This window comes from Felis catus, chromosome D3 (genome assembly GCF_018350175.1).
Source record: "Felis catus isolate Fca126 chromosome D3, F.catus_Fca126_mat1.0, whole genome shotgun sequence".
In the NCBI taxonomy this organism is placed as follows: Eukaryota; Metazoa; Chordata; class Mammalia; order Carnivora; family Felidae; genus Felis; species Felis catus.
The window spans coordinates 25,009,607-25,021,167 of record NC_058379.1 but is presented as its reverse complement, the minus strand read 5'-3'; the positions used below and the strand labels follow the sequence as shown (position 1 = coordinate 25,021,167).

The following is an 11,561-nucleotide window of genomic DNA, read 5'->3' as shown; positions in this document are numbered from 1 at the left end:
CCCAGGCTCGGGAAACACCCCGGGGCTTCCAGGAGCCCGTTGAGTGGGGACTGAGGGGGTCCACGTTTCTGCCCACCGCCCACCGTAGCAGATTTTGTGATTCGTGTGGTACTGTCTGCTCCAAACCCAAATGGGGATGCCCAAGGTGGCTGCTGGAGAAAGACGTAGGAATGAGGGCCAGTGGCCACCACAGTGCATCGTGAGCATTCGGTCAAACTTTGCGGGGAGGGGGTGAGAAGGAATGGTGAGAAAAGAAGATGATCCTGGGGACTTGGTCCTTTGCATGGCCCCTTTTACCGGGTAGGACTCTTGCTATGGGCATCACAGAAAACCAAATTCAAATTGTCCTTAAGGGAAAAAAAATGGAGAAGCAAGATATGAGGGAATGTGGGGGGAGGGAGGGGAACGATGGAACAGTACTACATCCCAGTGATGGTAGAAACTACAGGACTGTCTGTGTTGGTCAATACGCATAGACCTGTACGCTGAAGAATGTGAACTCGACCGTAAGTAAGCTCCACTTCAATAAATCTTGCCCTTCTCTTAAAGAACAGAAAGAAATTTATGAACTTCCGTATTGAAGTATCTAGGGATGGCTGCTTTCAGGCAAGGCTTGATCCAGCAACTCAAGGTCTCCAAGGTCCCAGTTCTTCTGCCTTCTGGGGTGCCTGCTTCTCTCTCACCTCTCTCTCTCTCTCCCTCAGCCACATCTAGTAGCTCCAAGGTACTGTGCACCCCCTATAAGACACCCAGAAGTTTCAGGATCTCTTGACTTGGTAACAATGTGGCCACCTCCAACCCAGCTATTACTTCCTTAGTCCTCAATCTCAAGTAGGAGAGAGAAGAAGTGTCTCCTTCCTGGAAACCCAAGAAACACCTCCTCGGATCTCATTGGCTCTTGATGGGATCCCCATAATCTACCCCTGAGCCAATCACTATGCCCTGGGGGTGGAAAAGGCTGACGAGTTAAAGCCTCTCAGGGGCCTCCCTGGAGTGGAGGGTGAGCTCTGCCGCTACCCCCACGGGGCTGAGAATGGAACTAGGGAGGAACCCCCACAGCAGCCCCGAGCAGGCGTGGGAGGAGGGGAAAATCAAGTGCCCGTTACACCCCCACTTGGGAAACCACCTGCCTGTTACTCACGGAAGTGCTTCCCTTCCTAACAAGGTCTTCACATACGCCCCTTCTGCAGGGACCCTCCCCGGCCTCACTTTCCCCACACGTTCGGAGTTCGCTCAACCAACCTTCACTGCCAGCTCCTTGGAGAAGCCAGCACCCGGGCCCCACCAGCAGGGCTGCTCGCACAGCACCCCTTGCTGCTGACATGGGCCCGCCCACACACACCCCCATCCCAGGTGTGCCCCCCTTTCGTTCTGGAGACCGTGGGGCCCGGCAGCCGCTCCCAGGGAAGGAGGTGGTTTGTGGCTGAGGAGGAAGGAGGGTCTCTGGCCCACGGAGATTTCAGACCTTACGCCCCGCCCCTCCAAAGCAGCACACAGTGAAAAGCAGAGAAACTGAGTCACTGAGCCCCGAAAGGGCTCAAGGTGGGTGTGGAAATACGGCAGGCCTGGAGTCACGGCCCTTGGGCCTCCAGTCTGTAATCCAAAGCCCACCGGCTCTGTGTTTCTGAGCAAGTCACTTCACCCTTCTGAGCCCCGGCGTGCTTGCGAAATCAGAGTGATTTGGGCGGGTGGGTCCAAACCAGAATGGGGGCGGCCACCAACGTGGAATCCAACCCTAACCACTGATGGCGGGTCAGCCATTGCATTTCAGCAACACAGCGCGGTAGCGACCCCATGCTTCTCTCTGTTGTGCAGGGAGAGAAAATGTTACCTAACTCTTCCACTGACTCAGTCTGGATTGCCCCAGAAGCGAGCCTGAAGAGGAGTGGTTTACTCGGGGTGTGGAGGAAGACCAAATCAGGGAGCGGCGGGAGCAGTGGAAAAGGCGGTTACTGGGGTTCTCACTGGGGACCCCTGGGAGATTGGACACAACACACCGATGAAGAGAGGGAGCTGGGGTATTGATACACCCACTCCTGGCTGTTAGTGGTTGAGGGCTTCCCGAGAGGGCCGATTCCCAGCGCCCTCCGGCCTGCCCCTCCAGAGGGCAGAGCCAGCTCCGGGGGCCAGGCAAACCCCCAGACGAAGCGCTATCGGTGCTGGCCATCGGGCAGGGCTGGTTTGCGCAGCAACTCTTCGTGCCAAGAGATACGGGCGGAGCCCCAGCGATGCATGCTACACCCTCTTCCCTTCTCCGGGTGGAGAAACGCTTTCTTTATCTTCTTCAAGACCCGGCACAGAGAAGAACTTCCGCTGTGAAGCCTCCTCCAAATCCCCCCAAGGAGAATTGGAACGTGCCTTACTTCCTGCAATTTTATCTTATCTCTATCACGCACATGGCTTTCATTCGTTTCCCGGAGGTCCCTTCAGAGGTAGCTACGTGCTGGGGGGTGCGGTGCGGGTCTCTGATTGCGTGGCGCGCTCTCACTGCTCCCGAGACCGTGAGGTCTCCGCAGGGGGCGGCCGGGCCAGGTCCCTTTCTGCATCCCCAGGGCCGAGCGCACAGCAAACACTCGGTTAGTCTTGGCTGATCGGAACTTCAAGGTGAAAAGCGAATCTGATGGTACATGAAAAGCGCCCGGCTTGGTACAAAACCTGCCAAAATAAAAGTTCTGGAGAAACCGTAGTGGACGTGTGGGGACAAGACGCGTGAGTCCCTCTGGAATACCTCCCCACACCAACGGGCACCCGCCTCGCCCGCCCCAGGCGCTGCGGTGGACGGAGCCTGCGTCCTCTCCCGAGACCCCTGCACGGGAGCTAGCTAAAATCAGACCCACCCCGGCTGCTGCTACTGCTCAAAATTAGTAGGCCTTTGCACTCCAAGATGCCAATAGGTGCCGAACGACTGTTCACGGACCAAAATAAATCGGTGGCACGGCGGGACTGAAAACTAGATGAGCCCTCTCGGTTCAGACTGTTGTCAACTTTGGGCGAGCTGTCTTCAATAAAGGGCCGAGAAGAGGCTGTCCAAGCCCCTCGGGTCTGAAGGGGAATCCAGAGGTCCTGAAAACCTCCTCGGTGCCAGCCCCGGTGCCGGCAGCCTGGTTTGAATTATGCAGCCGGACGTGCACGGTGGTGCTGGGAAAACAGACGGTTTACGGTTGTGCCACTTCGCAAATGACACATGCACCTTCTTCCAGGGACTTGTCCAAAAGGCACCCAGCCGGCAGGAGGCACAACGGGCTTTGGTCCTCTGCTCCTCACCGGCTGTTCCCGGTTGGATTCAGGGAGCCGAGACCACCCTCACCCATTTCCGGGAGGACCCTTACCCGGTAAGCTGAACTCCCGAAGTCGACTTTGTTCCGGTCATGTGACCTGCCCCTAGCCCTCTGATTGGGCGTAGCAAAGGGCATCGCCTACCCTAGGGCGAGCTGCTCACTGGTTGGCCAGGGACTCATGGGGTCCGGCCGGGAAAGGTGAAATAGACCACTCCGATGTCTTCCGGAGGAATGCGCGACGACACAGAGCACCGCGGTCACCTTCTGACTCCAGCTGGTGTCAGGGAGCTGCGGGGCCTGTCCCATTGTATCCTCAACCCATCTTTAGGCACTGAACCCCCTTTTACGGGTGAAAGCAGCCGTGGGGCGGAGGGGTCACCAGGTGACCCCAGAGACAGATGAAGACGATGTCCAGGGGACCCAGGGTCTTTCAGGCAGTGTGGGTGTGCGTGGTTGGGGGGGCCACACCGGAGGGAGGTGACGGTCGGAGGTCCAGAGCGGCATGACCCCCGCTGCGGCTGCGGAAGTCGCCCCACCACTATGGGATTTCTCGTGCTTTCCAACACCAGAGCCATGTCGGCTCTACCGGGGCCCCACTGGAAATTGTTGACAACAAGACAGAAAAAGCCCTCTTGGCCGCCTCAGGCCCCGGGGCCTGGTGGCTCTTCCCGGGGACAGCGCAAGGACTCTCTGTGAGCTCTGGGAGACGCGGGCGGAGCTTCGGCTGAAAGCTCTCAAGAGAGTAGATTTTAAGGCTGACTCAGTCGAACGCCATTGATCTCCCTCTGAAAGAGCCAAAATACCAAGCAGATCCTATTTGGAGTTTCCAGTTGGGGCAGGCACCTCCTCTCAAATCCTGGATCTTCCACAGAATGACCCTGAGCAACCTCCTCACGTTCGAGCAACATGTTCGAGCATGTTCGAACCGCCTCGAACACGTTCGAACCGCCTCGAACACGTTCCTCTATCGGTCACGTAGGAGAAATAATGGTACCTTCTGTATAGGTTGCTCCAAAGAAACAAAAATACAAAATCGTCGCTCAGCGAATTGGCCGCTTCTTTGAGCATTTGGCGGGATGGTCTAAAATAAACCTTGGGCCAAGGGTCAAGAATCCTGGCTTCGACTTTTTCACTCAGCCACTGACACACTGTGTGCCTTTGGGCAAGTCCCCTGCCCTCTCTGGACCACAGTGGTCCACAATTCCGTAGTAAAAGTGTAGCCCAGGGGCATCTGGGTGGCTCAGTCGGTTGACCGTCCGACTTTGGCTCAGGCCACAATCTCACGGTCTGTGAGTTCGGGCCCAGCGTCGGGCTCTGTGCTGACGGCTCAGAGCCTGGAGCCTGCTTCGGATTCTGTGTCTCCCTCTCTTCTCTCTGCCTCTCCCCCACTTGTGTGTGCGTGCGCTCTCTCTCTCTCTCTCAAAAATAAGTGAACTTCAAAAAAAAAAAAGCGTAGCCCATATTCATTCATCCAGCCCTACTATGAACTGGATCCCGCACTCATCGTGGGAGGTGCAGATGTGAACGAGGCAGAGAAGTGGGCTGTGGCACCTGGGAAGGCTTCCTGGAAGAAGAGGCATCTAGCTGACTTTCTCTCTTAGGAGGGAGCAAGAGTCTCAAAAGAAAGGGAGTCCACCTCCAGGGTTCTCGCGGGTCTGTTTGTCAAATGGCTCATCGAGTCCAAACACAGGAGCGCTCACATCTGCACAGGCATGTGCCCACAGACAGACACACACCCACCAGAAGACAGGGCGCTACAGGCCCAGAGACGAGGTCTCCGGAAGAAGAGGCCTGATTTGAGAGAAAACGGGAAGCAACGCCAAACGGTCCAGCCTCCCTCAGCAGCCCCGTCGTTTCTCCACACTTGGTGAAAATGAGATGAGACGGAGGGCGGGGGAGGCGTGTAAAGTGCTGGCTGTTTCCTGATGTCCTTCCCAGCGCCCCAGCGGCTTGGACCGAGCGGAGTTATCTCCTCCCTGGCTGGGAGGGGGCTAGTTGGGAGCCAAAAACACCAAGATATGGGGAAGAAGCATGAAGAACTATACAAACAAGCCAGGCATGTGGCCTCAGGCCAACCGGAGTGGAGCCAGTAGCCCCAGCCCGGCCCGGCCCGGCCCAGCCCGTATGCGGACTGGTCCCCCCACTATTGGCCATAGAGGCAATGGGGGTCCCGCTTTGGGATCTGAGCCCTGCTTCTCGAGTGAGCCTGGGGCGGGGGGGCTGGTGCGTGAATCTGAGAAGCAGGAGACTGATGTCTCTCCCTCCCTCCCTCCTTCCCTCCTTCCTCTCCCCTCTCCCTCCCTCCCTTCTTTTCCTCCCCGCATGCTCAGGTCTCCCCAACATACAGGACTATGAATCTGCCTTTATACCTACGTCTCAGCATCCGTCATTGCCTCCGTCTGTCTCACCTTCCCTGTCCCCGTGTGTGTGTCTCCAGCATCTGCCTCTGGGGCTGGAATCTATTTCCCTCCCAAGCAACTAGGGGGAAGCCGGCAGGAGAGCTGATAAACCCAACCCTACCAAAAAAAAGGAAAAAAAATGCTGTGAAACACAAATTGAAATGAGACGCTGTGTTCTGTCCATCACAGGGACAAAACTGAAAAGATCAATAATATCCTTCGTTAACGAGGGCGGGGGCCAAGAGACACTCTCAGAAACTGTTCTTGGGATTGAAAACCGGTATTGGTGGGGGGGGGGTTATTTTTTCGTGGGTCATCTGGAAATACCCACAACAATGTTAAATGTGCATGCCTACAGACCCAGCGATGTGCCTCCAGAAATCAATGTGCCCAGAGAGGGACACGGGTGTGTAAGGGCACAGTGGCCTTGTTTGCACACTGCTGTTTGTAATAGTGGAAAATTGGAAGGAACCTAGGAATTATTTATAGGACACTGGTCAGGGCCCCTGGGTGGCTCAGTCGGTTGAGCGTCCAACTCTTGATCTCGGCTCAGGTCAGGATCCCAAGGTCGTGGGATCGAGCCCCAAGTCAGGGAGTGTGCTTAGGATTGTCTCTCACCCCCACATCGCCTCTCCCCTGCTCACACCCCCGCTCTCTCTCTTTCTCTCTCAAATAAAAAGTTTAAATAAAAATAAAGAGGACTGGTCAGATAAGTCAAGGTGCAGCCGTACTATGGAATATTATGAAGATCTGAAAAAGAGTGAGTGAGATCTACATGTCAGGGCATGGATGGATGTCCATGAAATTAAGAAAGCCCCATGGGGCACCTGGGTGGCTCAGTCGGCTGGGTGTCCAGCTTCAGCTCAAGTCATGATCTCACAGCTTGTGGGTTCGAGCCCCGCCATCGGGCTATTCTGACAGCTCAGAGCCTGGAGCCTGCTTCGGGTTCTGTGTATGTCTCTCTCTCTCTCTCTCTCTCTCTCTCTCTCTCTCTCCCCTCCTCCACTCATGCTGTCTCTCTCTGTCTCAAAAATAAAGAAACATTAAAAAAAATTATAAAAACTGAAAGCCCCGTGACCTATGAGACAGGACAGCTCCGACCGTGCCGCAGGAACCTCCGTGACCTCACGCAGAATAGGTTTATCTCTCGCTTACACGGCCGCTGATGTGAGTTCGGTCACCCTCCAGGAAAGCTGTCCTCCATGCGGTGACTCAGCAACCCCAGTCCGTGTCTACCCTGGGGCTCTACTACGTCACAGGGGCCCCCTGCGCCCCACGGCCATAGAAGAATGGGCACAAAGAACCCACCGCTGCTCCGAAATGCGTCACTCTCTCTCTGGAAGGCACACGCTCTGCCTGATGGCGAGCAAACTCTGGGGAGTATGTAAATTTCAGGTGCGCAGGAGACGACTCCGCCAAGGAGGAAGATCCCGTGCAAAGTACGATCCCACTCACGTGACAGAGCCCAACCATGTTGGGGAGTCCAGACAGACACCTCAGAAAAGATCAGGGAGGACATACCAAGGCGTTAACATGAACTGATCTCTTAGGAGGGGACTCGCATTACGATGAATGGGTTGGGGCCTGATGGTCCCAGTTTCACTCCACACTCGTTCGTGTTGATGGAATTTTTGCGAGCAGGTACGTTCATTAAAAAAGAAAATAGAGTGAGGCACAGGGAGAAACTGCCTCTTTTCTGCAGGGCAACCGCCTCGGTTTGCTGATCATCGATCAAGCACCTCATCGATTATTTTCTTCTCTTTTCCCGATGACACAAGAGAGATGCTCTCTGCCCTGCGTAAGGACAACTGGATCACCTGGTAGACATAGCCAGGGGCAGGGGTGGGGGAGGGGTGGCCCAGTCTGGGTAGGTTCCTGGAATTTCCACTTTTCCCAGACTCGGGAAACCAGAGCACCACCTGCAAGAGACCCTTCCACAAAAGCAGCACAAAAAAAAAAAAAAAAAAAAGGTCTGGGGATAAATTAGATTTGGGAAAGATTGCCAGCCATGTCCGCCCTTCTTACAGTCTCCTGAAGTCAACCAGTGCGCTGAAGGCACTGACAAGTCCCGCAGGAAAGAAATTTACTAAATGTTGTTCCATCCAATGTTTCTCAAACAGTTTGACTGGAGCACCTTTGTTCTGTTTTTCATGATGCACAGTTAAAGGGCCCCTGCCCTTGATTCAGAGGATCACAGAGTGATAACATTCCTTGCAGGTTTTGTAACCATCCCCTTTTTTGGTCGAGGGGTTTTCTCTGTGCTAGGCACTGAGCTAAAAATGTATACATATCTTCTCATCTTGTTCTCACCAGGCAAATGCAAAGTTGTCTCCACTCCATATATGAAAAAAAAGAGTCTCAGAGAAGCTGTCACTTGCAGCAGTGAACATTTTTACCTGCCTAGCATCCTTCCCCCTCTGTTCCAGTCAACAGTATCACTGTTCTCCCTTTGGAAGGGCCTGCCCTCTTCTCCTCCAGGTGCAGTGGCTGGGTCCCTAGTGGCTTAGATTGGTCTCTGCTCCCATCCTGTCAGCCAGTGACGGGTTCTAGAAGGTGCATGGAATCCAACCAAAGCCAATGCAACAAGACACGTTCGCAGGAGATCTGCCTGTTCTCGGGAGTTGAAAAAGGTGAAGAAATTACATCTTGGAGCCACAGAGTCATCTTGCCATCATGGAGTGCACCAGTGAGATGATACGAATGACACCAAAATGGCAGAAGGCTAGAGAGGTGGAGCATTGGAGCCCTGGTCCAACTGGTCATCTGGATCAATCCATTCCTGAAGGCAGTTCCAAATACTGCAGCCAATATAATCTTACTCTTCCCCTTTTGTGGGTGTTTTTGTTGTTGTTGTTGTTGTTGTTAGGTTTTGTTTTGTTTTGCTTAAGCCTTTTAGGGGCTCTTAGGGGCTTCTCGGGACTTAAACCCAGATCTTGTAAATTCCAATGCCCACCGTTTAAGCCAACATATAAGGTGCCCTGTTCTGGGCAATGGAGTCAGAAGGGACTTAGATATTGTTTGACCCGAACCCTTTCATTTCACAAATGAGGAGACTGAGAACCAGAGAAGTCCTGTGACTCCTCTGACATCACACAGCAAGCCCAGCTTGGAGCCCATATGGCTGTCTCCACACCTCCAATCGGTCTGCAGAGCTCCCTCTAGCACTTACCTGACCTCAGTCCCTCGTGGGGCTCGGAGGCTCTAAAATGTCAGCATCGTTTCTAATTTTGAGCGGATGATGACTAAGGCCCACCCTGGTAACCTTGGCTGTGAACTCTGTCTTGCACCATTTGTTACCAATAGCAGTTCAAGTGCTGACACTCGAGAGTGACTGAGTTCCTTTTTCATTTCATTTAGCGTGGATTCTAATGACATCATCCTCATCCGCCTTCTGGTGGGTTTTATCCAGGGAGAGGGAAAGCCAGGGGGTTGCAGCTGACCGGCCGCAGGACTGCATGAACCCCACAACTCGTCCATTCCAACCCTTGGGGCTCCAAGCCTCGATTTCGTCCCCCTGCAAAATGGCGGTAACACCAGCACCTGCCACGCAGCGTGTTGCGAGACTCGAATGAAATCTGGCATGGGACAGCCAAGGTCACGGTGGTGGGAATGTCTTTGTGTGAACGCCAATCAGCATCCTTCTCATCGCCACGGGAGGGGGCCCTGCCTGGTGGGGTCGAAAGAGTTTGGGGCTAGGATTTCGGAGGCACCGGTGCTGACCCCAGCACCGTCACTCACGTCTTTGGACCCTAGAAAAGTGCCCTCCACGCTAAGCCTCAGTCTCCCCAAAACATGGAGTGAGACCAAGACTCTAAGACTCTTCCTGACCCAACATGCGGATGGCCAGCTGGAGGAACAGCATCCAGCTGATGGCTGAGTTTCTTTAGATGCTCGTTGTGCCAGGACCCGTCCATCCATTAGCTCAGTAGCCCTAGTGGGGCTGGTCCCCACCCCCCAATTTGCAGAGGAGGAAAGAACCAAGACAGAGACTCTGGAGGACTCACGTGGACAGTCCCAGCCCCCCACATCCAACCCTGGACGCATTCTTAAGCAAGCACCCTGGACTCTCTTCCAAGCGTCAACAAGGCTCTTCAGAATGTTTTCTTTGTTTCCTTGGAATGAGAGTCCCTCATTTGCCAGTGGGGAAACCCCAAGTCCAGAGGTCTTGATTGGCTTAAACCCGGACCCAAATCACTCGGACACAGGGAAGGAGCACCGAGTGGGACGCCAGGGCTCCTGGCTCCCGAGAAAGGATTCTTTCCACCAGACCACGTTTCTCTCGGATTGAGAAAGCCCTTCTCAGCTCTCTGCAAACAGCAAGCCGTCAGAGATGTTTTGAGAGGCAAGGGGAATTTTGCCTCATGACTTCCGAGACCAGGACGTAGGAAGAACTTGACTCTGAAACCCAGTCATTCTTGCGCTTCGATACCGGCCACCAGTGACGTCTAGAATCACCCAAACTGGCCACTGGGATGGTTCTCAGGGAAGAAGGGAAAACGTGTGGGTGCGGTGGCCAAGAACAGATCCAGTTTCTGCCTCTTGCTAAGAGCTGTGTGGCCTGGGGCAAGTCACTTGACCTCTCTGAGCCTCCAGCTTTCCACGTGTTATCTCCTCACCAGGGAGATCACAGCTGGCTGTGAAGCTTGAAGTCACCAGACGGGTGTTTTGAAGAGTGAGGTTGGTCTGGAGGAAGTGCTAGGAAATAAGGTCTCCAGAGTATTGTTAATGGGAAAATGCTACTGCAGGACATTGTGGTGTGACTGTATTTGTGGAAGGAACTGGAAACTTTGCCTTCTCCCATCTCCTCTTCCCTTGTGGTGGATTTTGCACCGATGCCTACAATTCTCACCATCCCGGCATGCATGCCCTTGGCCAGGCGACCTCACGGTGCCCTCCCCCTCCGATTCGGGCTTGCCCATTGACTTGCTTTTAGCCAATGAGATGCTAGCAAGCATCATCCGAGCAGAGCCTTGAGACACGCTCGTGTGTTTCGTCCGGGCTCTTCCACTCCTCTGCGTTTGCCAGGGGCACATAGCCTGCTGACAGAGGAGGGACAAGGAAGCAGAGCCAAAGCCATCCCAGATCAACCCACAGCTGGCCAAGCCCTGGGTATGTGAGCTAGCACAGCCGAGATCCGAGCAACTGGTCAACCAAACCCAGTCTAAATCACTAACTTGCAGACTCATGGGTGAAATAAATTCCGGCGACTTACATGACTTCATGTTGGAATGGCTTGTTACACAACATTATGTGAAGATCCGTGACTGATACACTATCAACCCAATTCTGTTAATTCTATCGTGTGTGTGTGTGTGTGTGTGTGTGTGTGTACCTTGATTCACCTCCCCTCTGTTCTCACATTCACCCTATCCCAAGCCCACATTTCTCTCTCCTGGATTTCTGCAACAGCCTCCTTATTCATCTGTCCCCAACAGATTCTTGGCCCAACAGATTCAGCAACCTCGCAGGGGCTCCTTGGTCACGCAGCTGACCTCTCTGAGTTTCAAGTGCATGAAATGAAAATCCTCAAGGGTTAACCTCAAGGTGCTTCTCCACCGGTCCCCAGCAGACACCAAGAGGTCCGCAGACAGCCCAGCATGGCAGCCTTTTAACCCGGATGTCAGCCTGATTCAGCTACAGTGAGGATCTATTACGTAAGAACGCAGGCTCTGCCCGCAGAGAAGAGGGTAAGAACTACACATCTCAGATCTGGAAGCAACTCTGGAATCGGTGTCCAGCCTCCTCATTTTAAAGCCAAGGAAGCTGCGGCACAGAGAGGGGAAGCAGCTTGCCCAGAATCACACAGTGACCGGGAACCCGACGGGGGGAGAGGGGATGTCAGGGCCACGAGGCAGGGTGCTCGTGGGCTTTAACACTGCTGCAC

At 54.2% G+C, this 11,561-nt stretch overlaps 1 long non-coding RNA gene across 1 annotated transcript; it reads right to left on the bottom strand.

Annotated features, from left to right (window-relative positions):
- Window positions 1-543: 543 nt before the first annotated feature.
- On the bottom strand, window positions 544-5,634 carry LOC111557291. The gene is made up of 2 exons (XR_002737246.2): window positions 2,838-5,634; window positions 544-2,655 (listed from the first exon to the last, which is right to left on the bottom strand). It is a non-coding gene; the product is annotated as an uncharacterized LOC111557291 (long non-coding RNA).
- Between the last annotated feature and the right edge of the window lie 5,927 nt (window positions 5,635-11,561).